General features: G+C 42.9%; 1 protein-coding gene and 1 non-coding gene across 2 annotated transcripts in view; both read left to right on the top strand.

Moving 5' to 3' along the window:
- Positions 1-16,009, top strand: part of Acat1 (acetyl-CoA acetyltransferase 1) — a 191,769-nt gene that overhangs the window by 35,168 nt on the left and 140,592 nt on the right. The window lies entirely within an intron of this gene.
- LOC127232012 (small nucleolar RNA SNORA11) lies at positions 13,174-13,276 on the top strand. The gene has a single exon (XR_007835319.1). It is a non-coding gene; the product is annotated as a small nucleolar RNA SNORA11 (small nucleolar RNA).

Here is a 16,009-nt window from a genome sequence, read left to right as displayed (position 1 = left end):
TGTTTTACCTTCATAAACTGTTTGCCTATATGCCACGTCTGTCTCCTCTCTCCAGAGGTGGTCAAGATCCCTCCTTCCCCTCCCAGGGACAAATACCCCTGCCACTCTCCCTTGATCTCTTCCCCTTCTCCCTCATCCTCTGTCGTCTATCTTTGTTTCTCATCCCCTGCCCTCTGTCCCTCTGGGGCAAATAAATTGTCTTTGTGCTGAGAAATTGGTCTTGAAGTTTCTTGAGCCCATAGCAGGCAGACAATGTAGGAACAATGAATAAGGGGTTTTTAGAAACTCTCAGAAATAAAGAAATAAAGAAATTAATAAGGACAGGCGGTTAATAAAAAAATATCATAAATCATGCTCAAATTAAAGACATACACAGAAGAATTAACTCTCCCAGACCTCTGTTCCCACATGTCCCCTTCTTCCTGTACCTCCACTCTTGAAGAAATCCAGCTATCTTCCCCTTTACCACTTCCCTGCTCCCAAGGGGAACAAAATAGTCTATCAAAAGAAAAAAATTCTATGGCTCCTTTTCAGATATAACTTAAAGGGAGGACAGACTCATACTGTTTATACTCCCTGAACAAAATGGGATCCTTGATCCATGTTAGGGCCCTCTAGGTTTTGTTAAAGAATTTCAAATCACCCTATGGACATATGAACCTGCGTTTTCTTACCAAGTGATTCAATTATTGGCTTCAGGAAGCAAGGAGAGGAAAAGGTTTCACTTGGCAGAATGGAGAAAGTGCCTTAAGGACTTTAATAAAATAGATGCTGATGATAAAAATGTCTTCCAGGAATTAGGGAGCTGTCTTCCAGGAATTAGGGAGTCACCTCTGCTGTGTGATACCAAAATGATCTCCACAAATTCTTGACTGGGCCAAACTACAGCAATGCAAGATAAGGCCAGGGGAGCTTATACCTGACTTCTGATTCAGATTTAAAACAAAACAAACAAAACAAAGCATTTAAATAGCACTGAGGAGTTCCCCCTGAGAACTTGGAGGCTCACAAATGATATCTTGCTAATTCTACATTTCTGTAAGGGCAGGAAGAAGATGTGGCCGCTTTTGTCAAATGTAATAATTCAGCATGTACCTTCCCACCGAGGCCTTTTTTTTAACCTATGCAAAAGACATCTCTAGCCAAACTTTCTCTAAGGGCCCCTTTTCCCCACCAGATAATATGTATCCTACCATTCCCCCTTACCCTCTTCACACCTTCTTCTGTATTTACCTCCCTCTCACTCCCATTTCCCTGACAAGGTCCTTGTAACCTGTTATTTCCCTCTCTGTTACTCCCCACATGCCTGTCCTGGCAGTGATCCCATTTTACCCTCCTGGCTTCTGTAGTAACTACAGGCTGTGTGCTCACATCTGAAGACTGGGAGCCAGGAGCCTCCAATAAGAGAGAACATGCCATGTTTGATTTATGGGTCTGGGATACCTCACTCAGTATGATCCTTTCTAGTTCCATCCATTCGCCAGCAAGGTTCATGATTCTGTTTTTCTTTGCCACTAAATAGTATTCCATAGTGTTGAAAGACCCCCACTATGCTTATTGCCTGTTTAAATTGCTCTTGCTAATTTGCCAAGGTCAAGTTATGAGAAAAGTACAGGAGGGAACCAGGTGCTGCTCTCATCCAACGCCAACCAGATATCTGTGGTCTGCAGCTTGGACCAAAGCAAGGTCAGCAGGACAGTGTCCAGTATGCTGAGATAGTCATAACTGAATTCTTTGTATTCTTTGTGCCCAACCCGAATAACCAACTGTCCTTGGTTAACTACAACTGCAACATTTAGATGAAACAATGAAATCCCTGTAACCATGCTTCTGCTTCTGTAAGCCTGCTTCTTGCCACCCCACCCCTATATAAACTGCCTGAGTTTTAACCTCAGCACGCTCAGTCCCCCGAAAGACTGAAGCGTCCACAGGTACCTGTGTAAACAATAAACAACCTCTTGCACTTGCATCCAGTGGTCTGGTCTCGTCTCTTGGGGGCAAGGGCCTTCCCCCCTGACAGGCTCCAAACTCTTGGGGTCTCTGGGGGTCTTTCATTGGAGGTTCCACCGAGATTGGAGACCCTTCCCCCTAGAGACTGACACTGACACCCACCGGGAGGTAAGCTGGCCAGCGCTTAATTTCTGTTCTTTGTTGTCTTGTTCATATGTCTTTTACTTGTTGCTTGTTGCGCAGCGATCGGTAATCGGCTAGGCTAGTCGAGTCTGTAGGCGGCTTGAGAAGGAGCTGACGAGCTCGGACTTCCACCCGCCACCCTGGGAGACGTCTCAGGGATCTGGGGCGCCCGATTTTTCGGGGCCCACAACGAGTCCCAGGGATTCGTGGTTTTGGGGGGCCCAGGGGGCTTAAGACCCTCTGTGCCTCCAACTCAGTATCTGGTTTCGGTTTTACGGCCGAAAACGCGCAGCGTGTCTTTGTGCCGGCTGTCTATGTGTTTTGTCTGTTCTGTTTATCTGTCTGATTCTTTATTTCGAAGAAAATATGAAACAATCTTTAACCACCCCCTTAAGTTTATTTTAGATCATTGATGATGTACAGAGCCGAGCTCACAATCAGTTGGTTAAAGGAAAAAAAAAACTGTGTCGGACTCCCCGGTAGCCAGCTGACTCTGAGATCAAAGGGAGCCAGCCACCGAAGGAACCTGCTGAGCCTTTCCCCTGCCCAGGCTGCTGGATTAGGAGGCCAATTTCAATTTCAATACTGGCCTTTCTCGGCGTCCAACCTTTATAATTGAAAAATCTAACAACCCCTCCTTCTCCAAAGACCCTGTAGCTCTCTAACCTACTTGAATATGGCTTTTGCAGGTCCTCCTAACCTCGGGGGAAAAAAAAATAACAACGCATCTTCCTGGGAGAAACCGTCTTAGAGGATGATAAAAAAGCCCACTCAGTTGCCAAATAAAATTGAGAAAATTTTTCCCCTAAATCGTCCCTGCTGGGACTTTAACACCTACGTCTTTATCGCCAGTTACTCACAGCGGGTCTCCTCGGGCCTGGGACGCTGTCCCAGGAATTTGGCTCAGGTAAGACAGATAACCCAGGGACCGGAGGAAACTCCGACTGCATTTTTGGAGAGGCTAAAGGAAGCCTACCGTATGTATACACCCTTTGATCCTGATAGTAACGAGCAAAGGGGCAATGTTTCTATGGCTTTCATTTGGCAGTCGGCTCCAGATATTAGGACTAAGTTGCAGAGATTAGATAATTTACAAGATTATAGCCTGCAGGATCTGGTAAAGGAAGCAGAAAAGATCTTTAATAAGAAAAAAAAAAAAACACCTGAAAAAAAAGAAGAAAGACTTAGAAAGTTGCAGGAGGAAAAAGAGGACAAGTTTAAGAAGGAGCTAAAGGAGGAGAGAGAGAGAGAGAAAGAGAGAGAGAGAGAGAGAGAGAGAGAGAGAGAGAGGGATCATAGGAACCGGAGAGAATTAAGCAAAATTCTGGCCACTGTAGCTCAGAATAATCATAGTGCAGGAAGTCAGGAAAGAAAGAAAAAAGGAAGGAGGCCCAGGGTAGATTGAGACCAGTGTGCCTACTGCAAAGAAAAAGGCCATTGGGTCAAAGATTGCCCTAAGAGACCTAAAAATCAGAGGCATGGGGACGGACCCCAAAGAGCAACTCAGCTTCTAGCCCTAGATAAATACTAGGGCAGTCGGGGCCAGGAGCCCCCCCCCCTGAGCCCAGGCTAACCTTAAGAGTCGGGGGGCAGCCAGTCACCTTCTTGGTGGACACTGGAGCCCAACATTCAGTTCTCACTGAAACGAACGGGCCATTGAATACCAAAACAGCTTGGGTACAAGGAGCCACCGGAGAAAAACAATACCGATGGACCACGGAGAGAAAAGTTCATCTCGCATCAGGTAAAATCTCACATTCCTTTTTGCATGTACCGGACTGTTCATATCCATTACTGGGTCAAGATCTACTGACTAAATTAAAAGCCCAGATCCATTTTGAAGGACCAGGAGCTAAAGTCTCTGGCCCACAAGGGGCTCCACTTGAAATATTGACTTTACAATTGGAAAATAAATATAGACTTTTTAAAAAGCCTCCTGAACAGCAGGAAGGAATGGACTTATGGTTAAAACAACACCCTCTGGCCTGGGCAGAAACAGGGGGCATGGGCTGGCCATACAACAGCCACCCCTAATAATAACCCTGAACCCAGCCACCTTGTTACCACTGCTGGAGGAACCAGCTTCCCATGACTGTCAGCAGATCCTTGCAGAGATGCATGGAATATGGCCTGATCTGACCGATCAGCCCTTGAAAGATGCAGACTACACCTGGTTCACGGACGGCAGCAGCTACTTGCTAAATGGTGAGAGACGGGCAGGGGCTGCAGTGACAAATGCCTCAGAGGTCATATGGGCCACTGCACTCCCCGGAGGCACCTCTGCTCAGCAAGCTGAACTCTTTGCTCTGACTCAGGCTCTCCAGATGGCAACAGGTAAGAAGCTTAATGTGTACACTGATAGCCGGTATGCCTTTGCCACTGCCCATGTCCATGGAGAAATTTATCGGAGAAGGGGCCTTTTAACATCAGAAGGCAAAAAAAATTAAAAATAAAAATAAAATCTTGACATTATTAAAGGCCCTGTTCCTTCCTAAGAAATTGAGCATAATGCATTGCCCTGGACATCAAAAGGGGGAAAGCCTGGAGGCAAAAGGAAATCGCCTGGCTGATGAAGCAGCCAAACAAGCAGCCTTAGGCCCCCAACTATTGACTATAAGCATATTGACTGAAAAGGAAACGGCTAAGACTCCAGATTGGGACTATGATGAAACGGATTTGGACATTGTTCAGAAACTAGGTGCAGATTATGACCCCAATCGACAATGCTGGGTCTACCAAGGAAAGACTATACTGCCTATAAAAATGGCAAAAATGTTAATAGACCACCTCCATAGGCTGACTCATTTGAGTGCCAAAAAGATGAAAACTTTGCTAGATAGACAAGAAATTGGAACTTACCTTCCCAATCGGAATTTATTACTGGAACAAGTAACTGCTAACTGTCTGGCCTGTGCCCAGATAAACCAAGGAAAACCAAACTGAATTCTGGGACCCGGCTTTGTGGCCATAGGCCTGATGTCCATTGAGAAATAGACTTTACTGAAGTCAAACCTGGAATATATGGTTATAAATATTTACTGGTTTTTATAGACACCTTTTCAGGATGGATGGAAACGTTTCCTACCAAACATGAGACTGCAAAAATGGTCACCAAGAAACTATTAAAAGAAATCTTTCCCAGATATGGGATGCCACAGGTAATAGGATCAGACAATGGGCCTGCCTTCATCTCCCAGGTAAGTCAGTTGGTGGCCAAGTTGCTGGGGATAAATTGGAAATTACATTGTGCTTACAGACCCCAGAGTTCAGGACAGGTAGAAAGGATGAATAGAACCATTAAGGAGGCTTTATCCAAATTAACGCTTGAAACTGGCTTTAAAGACTGGGTACAACTCCTACCTCTGGCCCTCTATTGGGCCAGGAACACTCCAGGCCCTCATGGCCTAACTCCCTTTGAAATACTATATGACAGTCCACCGCCAGCTGTATCATTCTTTGATGCTGACATTTCTGATTTTGCAAACACCCCCTCCATACAGGTGCATCTATGAGCCTTACAGATAGTCCAAGAAGAGGTCTGGAAACCTCTGGCGGCCGCATCCCGGGAGGAACAAAGAACCTCTTGTCAGCCCCACTCTTTCCAGATTGGCGATTCCATCTGGGTTCGGAGACATCAGACTAAGAACTTAGAGCCCCGCTGGAAGGGCCCCCTACACTGTGCTCCTGACAACTCCCACCGCCCTGAAAGTAGACAGGATTGCTGCCTGGATGCATTTTAAATAGACTGGTACTGTTCAAAAATACACACACACACTTGTCAGTTGTTCAGGCCCTAGTTTTGACCCAGCAGTACCAGCAATTAAAACAAATGAAAACTGAAAAACCATGAATAAAGGGTTTTATTCATTTTATAGAAAAAGGGGGGAATGAAAGACCCCCACTATGCTTATTGCCTGTTTAAATTGCTCTTGCTAATTTGCCAAGGTCAAGTTATGAGAAAAGTACAGGAGGGAACCAGGTGCTGCTCTCATCCAACGCCAACCAGATATCTGTGGTCTGCAGCTTGGACCAAAGCAAGGTCAGCAGGACAGTGTCCAGTATGCTGAGATAGTCATAACTGAATTCTTTGTATTCTTTGTGCCCAACCCGAATAACCAACTGTCCTTGGTTAACTACAACTGCAACATTTAGATGAAACAATGAAATCCCTGTAACCATGCTTCTGCTTCTGTAAGCCTGCTTCTTGCCACCCCACCCCTATATAAACTGCCTGAGTTTTAACCTCAGCACGCTCAGTCCCCCGAAAGACTGAAGCGTCCACAGGTACCTGTGTAAACAATAAACAACCTCTTGCACTTGCATCCAGTGGTCTGGTCTCGTCTCTTGGGGGCAAGGGCCTTCCCCCTGACAGGCTCCAAACTCTTGGGGTCTCTGGGGGTCTTTCAGTGTGTATGTACCACATTCTCATTACCCATTCGTTGGTTGCAGGACATGTAGGTTGTTTCCATTTCCTAGCTGTTGTGAATAGAGCAGCAATGAGCATGGCTGAGCAAGTATTGGAGAGCAGGATGTCGAGTCCTTTGGGCATATGCATAGGAGTGGTATAGCTGGGCCATATGGTAGATTTACTTTTAGCTTTTTAAGGATCCCCACAGTGGTTCCCATAGTGGCTGTGCCAGTTTGAGGTCCCACCAACAGTGAGTGGGGGTTCCCTTTCCCCGGTCCCCATATTATACCCTTTTGTTAACGGTGTCTTTGTTATGCCTCCTTGCTTCTAGACCTTCTGTCTTACTTGAACAAATCTTTATGCTTGGAAAGATTTAATTTTTCACTACCTCCAAGAGAGAATTCAGTATAATTTGGGTAAAGAAAGGTTCCAGGTTTTGGAATCACAGAGTCCTAAATTTAAATCTGCCTAAGGGAATTCCCTTTGTTGGGGTATCTCTATTTTATGACCACAACTCCAAAGAGAAAAAAAGTGTTCCCACTAAGAAAAGGGAAAGGAATCTATCGGTGTTCAACCAGTTAGATTACTGTGTTGCTATTGATATTGAAGATGTTAACTTACAACAGATCCCTGGGTGTAATGATCAGTCTATTGCAGCTGCCTTTGTTTCCTGTTGCAGCATAACCTGCCCTGCTGATCATTTGTCCTGTACATGTGGCTGGATGCACCACAATACAGAACCTAACCATATCTATCAACCACCTAATCTCCAACTCATGGAGCAACTTGGATTCAAATGCCAGATGATGTAATAATACTACTGTCGGACCCGGAAGGCCCTGGGAAGCCCACAGCACACTCAGATGACTGCCTACCCACGAATAACATCTATATCATTGACTCCTTTTTCTTTTTCTTTTTCTTTTCTTTTTTTTTTTTTTTTTTTTTTTTTTTTTTGTTTTTGTTTTTGTTTTTTCAAGATGGGGTTTCTCTGGGGCTTTGGTGGCTGTCCTGGAACTAGCTCTTGTAGACCAGGCTGGTCTCAGATTCACAGAGATCTGCCTGCCTCCTGAGTGCTGATCATTGACTCTTATATGGCATGTCCAGAGATTTAGGGTTGTCTCTTTTTATCCAAATTGTACAAAAGGGGGCTGGAAAGATAGCCAGCAGTTAAGCGCACTGGCTACTCTGCTAGAGGTCTTGAGTTCAATTTCTGATAACCACATAGTGGCTCACAACCATCTATAATGGGATCTGATGCCCTCTTCTGGCATGCAAGTGTACATGCAGATACAGCACTCATGTACAAAATAAACCAGATTGTACAACAGGTATCAGTCACCTGTAGCACGAAAAGTAAAAAACCCAGAGACTGATATTGGGGTTCACGTTTCAAGCTGAAGATCAGAAAAGCAAAGCAACTGGCCACTAGCTCTCACCTCAAGCTCAGGCTAGAAGGGATGATCCGTGCAGGAGTTCTTCACCAAGTCTCAAGACTGCTGCCTCTCCTCAGCATGGCTGGAGAATCCTGAGACTTCAATGTCTTCCTATCCTCAATGTGGCTGGAGAATGAATGCCAGCTCTGAGACCATGTTCCTGTCTTATATACCTCCCTAGTTCTGGGATCAAAGGCATGAGCTCTGTTACTCTTCACTCTCGTGTAGGCCATGGTGGATTTGAACTAACAGAGTTTCATCTACCTCTAAATCCTGAGTCCTGGGATTAAAGGTGTGTGCCACCACTGCCTGATCTCTATAGCTTGAGGCTGACTTTGCTTTCTGAATCATCAGGCAAGCTTTAATAAATCATAAATGGTATATCACCACAGTCACCAGTGGCAATAAAATTCATGATTTATTAATCAAAACTGGCCAATATCATACACAAACTGTGATACTTTGCCAACAGGAGGATCTGTAAACAAGAATTCCTGGGAAAGAGCTATGTCAGCAGAGGCTCATTGACTGATTGGTACACCATCAGTGATGTGGAGAGGTTGGAAAGTTGCAGCTCCACAGCCTAATTATGATTTATCTTGGGCTAACTTTAGCCTCCTAAGCAGCCATTCCTTGCCCATCCCTGTCTCAGACCTAACATCCTGTGACTAACAGATAAGCATCCTCTGGAATGTATGCACAGACCTCTTAGTGTCCACCAATCAAGTGTGCTGTCAGAATACATCTGAGGCCTATAGCAGCTTTCTCTGCTTTGCTGTAACCCATCCCTACCAGCTGTACCCACCAATGTATAAGAAAAGTACATGGCTTTCATTATTCTGTTACTATGACTAGTTCATGAAATTGCTACCTCACTGTAACACTGTGGAGAAACTGAAGTCTGTGTTCCCAGGCCAATGGCCACTCATATTTAGTTCCAGGATAAACTATCTCTTTCATTCTTTTGAGGTGGGAGCTGCTTTTTCATCAGCAACCAGAGCTCATATTTCCTGTTAGTAATCCCAATAAAAATTCATTAGTTTACCAAGCTAGAGTTCAGTGTGCTTTGGTCTATTCTGTATTCCTTTTATAGGCTGAGTAGATGTGTGTTGCCCATCCCCAAGGAAAGTTTGTCACAGAACAGCCTTGAGATTGTAATGTTCTTGCCTCAGCCTAGATCAGAACTGAAAGATACCTATATTCATCTAACTGAATTTTAGCAAAGACGCTAAGGATATGTATCCAAGTCAGGCATGGTTGCTCATGCCTGCAATCCCAGTGCTCAGGCTGCAGAGGCATGAGGATCTCAGCAAGTGTGAGGCCAGCCTACTCTACATAGTGAGTTCCATGACAACACAGTCTGCAGAGACCACATCGTAGGAAACAAACAAGCAAGGAAATACCAACAAAAGAACATGCATTGAAGGAAGGGCAGTCTTTTGATAAATGGTTTAGGAAAGTCAGTTATTCACTGGGAGGAGCTTGAAATTTAGACCCCTCTCTCTCATTGGCTGCAAAATCAACTCAAAAATACCTTAAAGTTTTAAGCATAAAAACCTGAAAATAAGAGACTTCTAGGAAAAACCATAACAGGAGAAATACTTCAGAACAATGGAGTGGGAAGGATTTTTTAACAAGCAGAAGAAACAAAAAAATAGACAGATGGGATTATGGCAAACTAAAAATTTCCTGCCAAAAAACACAAGAGAAAATCGACAGGATCCAGTGACTGCCCACAAGATGGATGAGAATATCTGCAAAGCAGCGTACATCTGACAATCCAGATGACATAATGCATTTCAAAAGCTCAAGAGCCAAGAAACCAAGTAATTCGATTTAAAAGTTGGCAGTAGATCTAAACAGGCATTTTGCAAGAGGGTACATTCAAACGGGAACAAGTATATGAGAAATGACCAATATTGCTAATCATCAGGGAAATGCAAATAAAAACCACAGTGAGATACCCTCTCATCCTGGTATGCATAGGTGTTGCTGAAAGGTTTACAGATAACCATTGACAGTGAGGTGAAGGTAAGGGGGTCCCTCCATACCCTGCATGGAAATAACGATGCACAATCATGGAAAATACCAGAGAGATTCCTCCAAAGTTAAAGAGGACTACTAAATGATTCAGTGGCCCTGCTATAGGAAATATTCACAATAAATACAATCAGTACTTCAAACAGACATTCATACTTCCATGTTACTATGGCACAATTAATTAACAGTCAGGAAATGGAAACAGTCTACATATCCATAACTGATCGATGGAGAGAGGAAATGGGGTGCATATACACAATCAAATTCTAGCACTAGAAAAGAAAATGAAATCCTCCTATGGCAGCAACAGGTAAAGACCTGGAGGCAATTATGTTATGTGAAATAAGCCAGACACAGAATGGCAGGTTCCACATCACCTTGCTTAACCTCTGAAATCAAGAGTTGATCACTACAAATTCAGAATAGTATAAGTTTCCAAAGTAGTGATGAAAGAGGAAATGGGGAAAGGTTCTAAATACATATAAAAGTATAATTTGGTAGGACCAAGAAATCCTAATGTGCTTTAACACAAGTGAGTTCAGATCAGAACAACTTTATACAAGTCTAAAGGCTACAAGAGTGCTGGGAACTTAGCACAAGAGAAAGGGGCTTGCCTGGCATGCAGGAGCCACTGCAGCTAACCTTGGCACTACAAAAACAATAAGCATAAGTTAAAAAAAAAGCCAAAAGGGGGTACTATGAAAATTTCACCATAAATGAAAAATGTTTAAAGAAATAAGTGTTTCACCTAATTTTAACATCGTGCAGTATATGTGTTTGTCACTTTTCATTTCTGTGGTACATCTCTAACAGGAAGGAATTTCCTAGATTCATGGTTTCAGATGAGATGCAGTTCATCCTGGTAAAAAGGCATGGCTGTGTGAGCCTGAGGCAGCTGGTCACATGGTGTCCACAGTCAGGAAGCAGAGGGAGATGAATGCTGGAATTCAGTTCATTCCTTCTTTCCCCACTTTTGGTTGGTTGGTTGGTTGGTTGATTTTTCGAGACAGGGTTTCTCTGTAGCTTTGGAGCCTGTCCTGGAACTAGCTCTGTAGACCAGGCTGGCCTGGAACTCACAGAGATCCACCTGCCTCTGCCTCCTAAGTGCTGAGATCAAAGGCATGCACCACCAAAACTCAGCTCCCACTTTTTATTAAGTTCAAAGCCCCTGCCAAGCTAGGTCTTCCCTCAGTCTCACCTCTCTGGGAACACACTCAGAAGTGTGGCTCCTGGGTGGTTACAAATACAGTCAAGTTGGCAGAGAAGATGATCCCTCACCGTCTGTACCAAAACATCACATGGCTTCCCATTAATATGTTCATCGTTATGGTTTGCATCAGTTAATAAATGAATAACAAATTAAAATTAAAAACCAATTAGACTTTTGGTCGGGCAGTGGTGGCAGCACTCAGGAGGCAGAGGCAGGGGAATCTCTGTGAGTTAAAGAACAGCCTGGTCTACAAGAGCTAGTTCCAGGACAGCCTCCAAAACCACAGAGAAACCATGTCTCAAAAAACCAAGAAAAAAAACAATTAGACTTTTAATCTAGGATCAAGGTGTTATATAATGTTATTATATTATAAATTTAATGAGAACTTTCTAATATAATCTGCATCTAACTCTACACTAAAGGACTCATTATCAGATTCTTATTATGAAGGCTTATTTGTAACAGCCTGTAAAGTGAATTTGTTGTAACTACCACTGAAGCTTCCAGAGACAAGCAGCCCTTTCATCCCAGCGAGGCTTCCTTATCATCTCCTCCAGGGTTCTAAGAATCATCAGTGCCAACCTGTCTTCGATTTGAAGGATACCAACAACTGGAAATGTCGGAATTATCTGTCATTCAGCAGAGTGGATCAATAGCTCTTTGTGCTTGGATGGCAACTCTGCGGGGCTCACGTCCTTACAATTAGCTTAGGATAAAATAATTGAAAATCAATCAGCCCAATATTGGTTCAGTGCAAACGGAATGCAGACTACAGTTCCAGATGTGATCTGTGATGTTCAAGCAATAAACTCAAGGCAGACTTTAACCCAAACATATTTCCTCCACAAACATATTCAGAACAGCTACTACGTTGAGGGACCCACGCCACGTGGCAAAGGGGACACAAAGGTAAAGCATTTTGATTTACCCTCAAATTACTTACAGTTTAATACATAAGAAAGACTTGTAGACAAGACAAGTTTACTATTTAAAAAGGAAAGACACTAGGGAATGAATTTTCCCCTCCTCATTCATTACGTTCATCCAGCCCCATGTCACCCTTGCTTGTCCACCCACAGTTCTAAAACACTTCTCTCCACTTCCTTCCCAGATGTGGTCTGAACACCTCTTCCCAAGGCCATAAAACTTCTGAAATAAACAATGAAGAAGTAAGAAAACGAAAACTGGACAGGCCTTTAATCCCAGCACTCAGGAGGCAGAGGCAGATGGATCTCTGAGTTTCGAGGCCAGCCTGGTCTAGAGAGAGAGTTTCAGTACAGCCAGAGATACACAGAGAAACCCTGTCTCAGAAAACCAAAGGAAGAGAAGGAGGAGGGGGAGCAGGAGAAGAAAACAAGCATAGACAAAATAGTCATGAAAAATAAGATTTAATAGTGCACACATAAGAAGATGCCATGATGAGGTTCAAAACTTTGCAAGCATAACCTAAAAACTTAATAAAACAAGTTTTAAAGATACAGAAGATCACATGAAGAGGGTTTTTTATTTTATGTTCAGCCACTGCTTCTCCTTATTGTCTAACCTAATGGTCTTCAAGGTCATAACTGTGGACCAGCAATGAGGGCAGAGGGTGGGGGGGTAAGGAGTTCACCAGACCCAAGATAAAGATAAATAGGTGTTTTATTGGAGAACAACATACACAGATAAGAGTAAATAACTGCTGGTCATTCCTGCTCCAGAAAATGTAGTCTCTACCCTTCCAGTGCTCTCTGCGACCCAAGAGATCCTGAGCCCACAGCTATTCTACCTTAAAGTGATCACATGTCAGCACCTGAAACCACACCCAAAGAGTGTGGCTACTTTTTCAGATTCACGGGCAAGGCCAGATGCCACTCCATGGCAATCCCCAATTTTGTTTCCAGATTACTCTATTACCAGTTTTAAAACAGTATCAAGAAATTTTGTTTTATCCAAAACATTGCTTTGGGGTGTGGCTTCTCTGTTTACAACCCACCCAAGAAGAATCTGGGGCCATATTAATGAGGGACACAGCACCATGTCCTCTCCATATGAAGATCCCCTACATGTGAAAAGCAAACAAACAAACACATCAAAACAACAGCAACAACAAAGCATGTTTTTATATTTTTTCCTTATGAAATATTCCATTGTCCTTTGATTGATTGACTTTATCCATGAAAACTTACATTGGTAATCTAAAAAATATTCTGTAACAGTCCCCACAAAACCGATGCCATGTTGGAAGTGCCAAGGCACCATTCTGACCTAAGAACCCAGCTCATAGACCCCAAAACCGCCTAAACAAGAACAAAGACCTAGTCCATCATAGCTCAAGTTCATAGTTCTGGAAAAGTCCCTAAATGTACTAACCTTGCTTTTTTTTTTTTTTTTTTTTTTTTTTTTTTTGGCTTTTGTAACCCTGCTTATTGCTGATAACTGTTCTTGCCAATTGAAGTGAGCCAGGATGTGGCTTTTGTGCCTAAATGCCAAGAACAGTAAGGCTTGTAGCTACATGATTTGGGTAAGCTCCCTAGTTAGCCTGCCAGCTGGTGAATAAAAACTTTCTATTGGTTTTGAGTACATGTGTTCTCTGAAGGATTTACCTCACAACAGTATGCAGTTTTATTTTATGTGTATGGGTGTTTTGCCTGCTTGTATATCTGTGTACCACCTGCATGCAGTGCCTTCAAAGGCCAGAAAAAGGTATCAGATACTCCAGAACTGGAGTTACATACGGTTGTTAGGCACCATGTGAGAGCTAGGAATTGAATCTTTCGTCTTTCGAAAGAGTGCTTATCCGCTGAGCCATCTCACCAGCCCCACATGGATAATTTTGCAGGACAGTTAAGCTCTTTCATCTACCATATGTTTTATTTTGGCCAGATACCTGTGGGCTGGGAATGGCTCTAGTGGTTAAGAACACATTGCTTTTGCAGAAGATCCAAGTGGCACCCTTGTCAAGTCAGCTCACAAATGCCTATGACTCAAATTTTGTGTGATAGGATGCCCTCTTGTGGCCTTTGCAGATAAAACACACACAGACATAATTAGAAACAAAAATAAATAAATAAGAAGAAGAAAATAAATAAGTAAAAATTAGAAGCATACAAAATAAAATTATTTCACTAGATACTTGGTTATTTTAGCCATACGCCAATCATTAAATAATGCAGTACCCAAACAGGTATCCTCTGAACTACTGTTTTCTAGTTTCAAATGTTGCTCTAGGGGCTGGAGAGATGGCTCCGTGGTTTGAGCAATTGCTGTTCTTGCAGAGGAATAGTTTTGTGCCTAGTCTTCACATGGCATCTTAAAATCATCCATAATTCCAGTTTCCAGAGATTCTATACCCTCTTCTGGTCTCCAGGGACACCAGGCATAAATGCAGAAGTGCTCATACACATAAAAATTTTTATTTAAAAAGTTACTCTGGCTACTACTTAAATATGTGTGTGTGTGTGTGTGTGTGTGTGTGTGTGTTACCCATTTTGAGTTTCTGGTAAGTACAAGCTATAATTCTGTTTTTGAAACATTTCCTTGTGTGGTAGTTTGAATGAGACTGATACCAATGTATGTTTGAATACTTGATCCCTAGTTGTTGAAACTGGTAAGGATTGGGAAATGTGAGATTGTTGGAAGAGGCGTGTCACTCGGGATGGGCTTTGAGGTTTCAAAACGCTCATACAATTCCCAGTGTCCCCTTTCTGACTTCTGTTTGCAGATCAAGGTGTGAGGTCTCAGCTATTCTTTCCACCATGCTCTTGTTATGCCATTATGGACTCCAACCCTCTGAACCCATAAGCCTATAAAGCCTAAATGCTTTCTATTATAGGTTGCCGGTCATGGTGTTATCACAGCAATAGAAAAGTAACTAATATACCTGGTATACCAAGAGTATATCATAAAAGAGTTTTTGTTTGGTTGGTTGTTTTTTGTTTTTTGTTTTTTGTTTTTTTTTTTTTTGAGACAGGTTTCTCTGTAGCTTTAGAGCCTATTCTGGAATCCGCTCCATAGACCAGACTGGCCCCAGACTCACAAGGATACACCTGCCTCTGCCTCCCAAATACTGGAATTAAAGGCATACACCACCATTGCCAAGCTTTTAGCATCTATGTTTAACTAAAGAAGGTACAGAAAGTAAATGCAGTGCTCACATGTGAAGTCTCTTTTTAAAAATAAAATTATTTTTAAAGTGCAAATGAGACAGCAAACAGTTTACATACATGAAATGAGTAATAATCAATATAAATCTAGACCACTGAGAACAGCTGCTGACAGTGTCCATTAACCGACACCTTCAATTTTTTTTAGATCCATTCTATCCTCCCAAGTATTCAAAGATGTAAAAGACATTATCTTAACTTTTCAAAGACATCAGAAATAGATTAGGCCACTGCCATTTTTTGTTCATAAATTCAAAGAACAAAGAATAACCATTACCTCTTTATATCCCAATAATATTGCCAAATTAAGAATCATTTCTGAGCTGGGCATTTGTGGCACATGCCTTTAATCCCAGCACTCAGGAGGCAGAGGCAGGCGGATCTCTGTGAGTTCAAGGCCAGCCTGGTCTGCAAAGCTAGTTCCAGGACAGGCTCCAAAGCAATACAGAGAAACCCTGTCTTGAAAAACCAAAAAAAAAAAAAAAAAAAAAAAAAAGAACCAAATACAAGGACCAGAGTTCAGATCCCAGCACCCCAAGTAAGCTGTGTGTGGGCCCAGGCCCAAGCACAATTCCAGCAAGGTGGGGGGAGGGTAGACACAGGAGGATTGCCGGGAATTCTGGCTATCAGCCTAGAC

This window comes from Phodopus roborovskii, unplaced genomic scaffold (genome assembly GCF_943737965.1).
Source record: "Phodopus roborovskii unplaced genomic scaffold, PHOROB, whole genome shotgun sequence".
In the NCBI taxonomy this organism is placed as follows: domain Eukaryota; kingdom Metazoa; phylum Chordata; class Mammalia; order Rodentia; family Cricetidae; genus Phodopus; species Phodopus roborovskii.
This window is presented reverse-complemented; position numbering and strand designations above follow the sequence as displayed.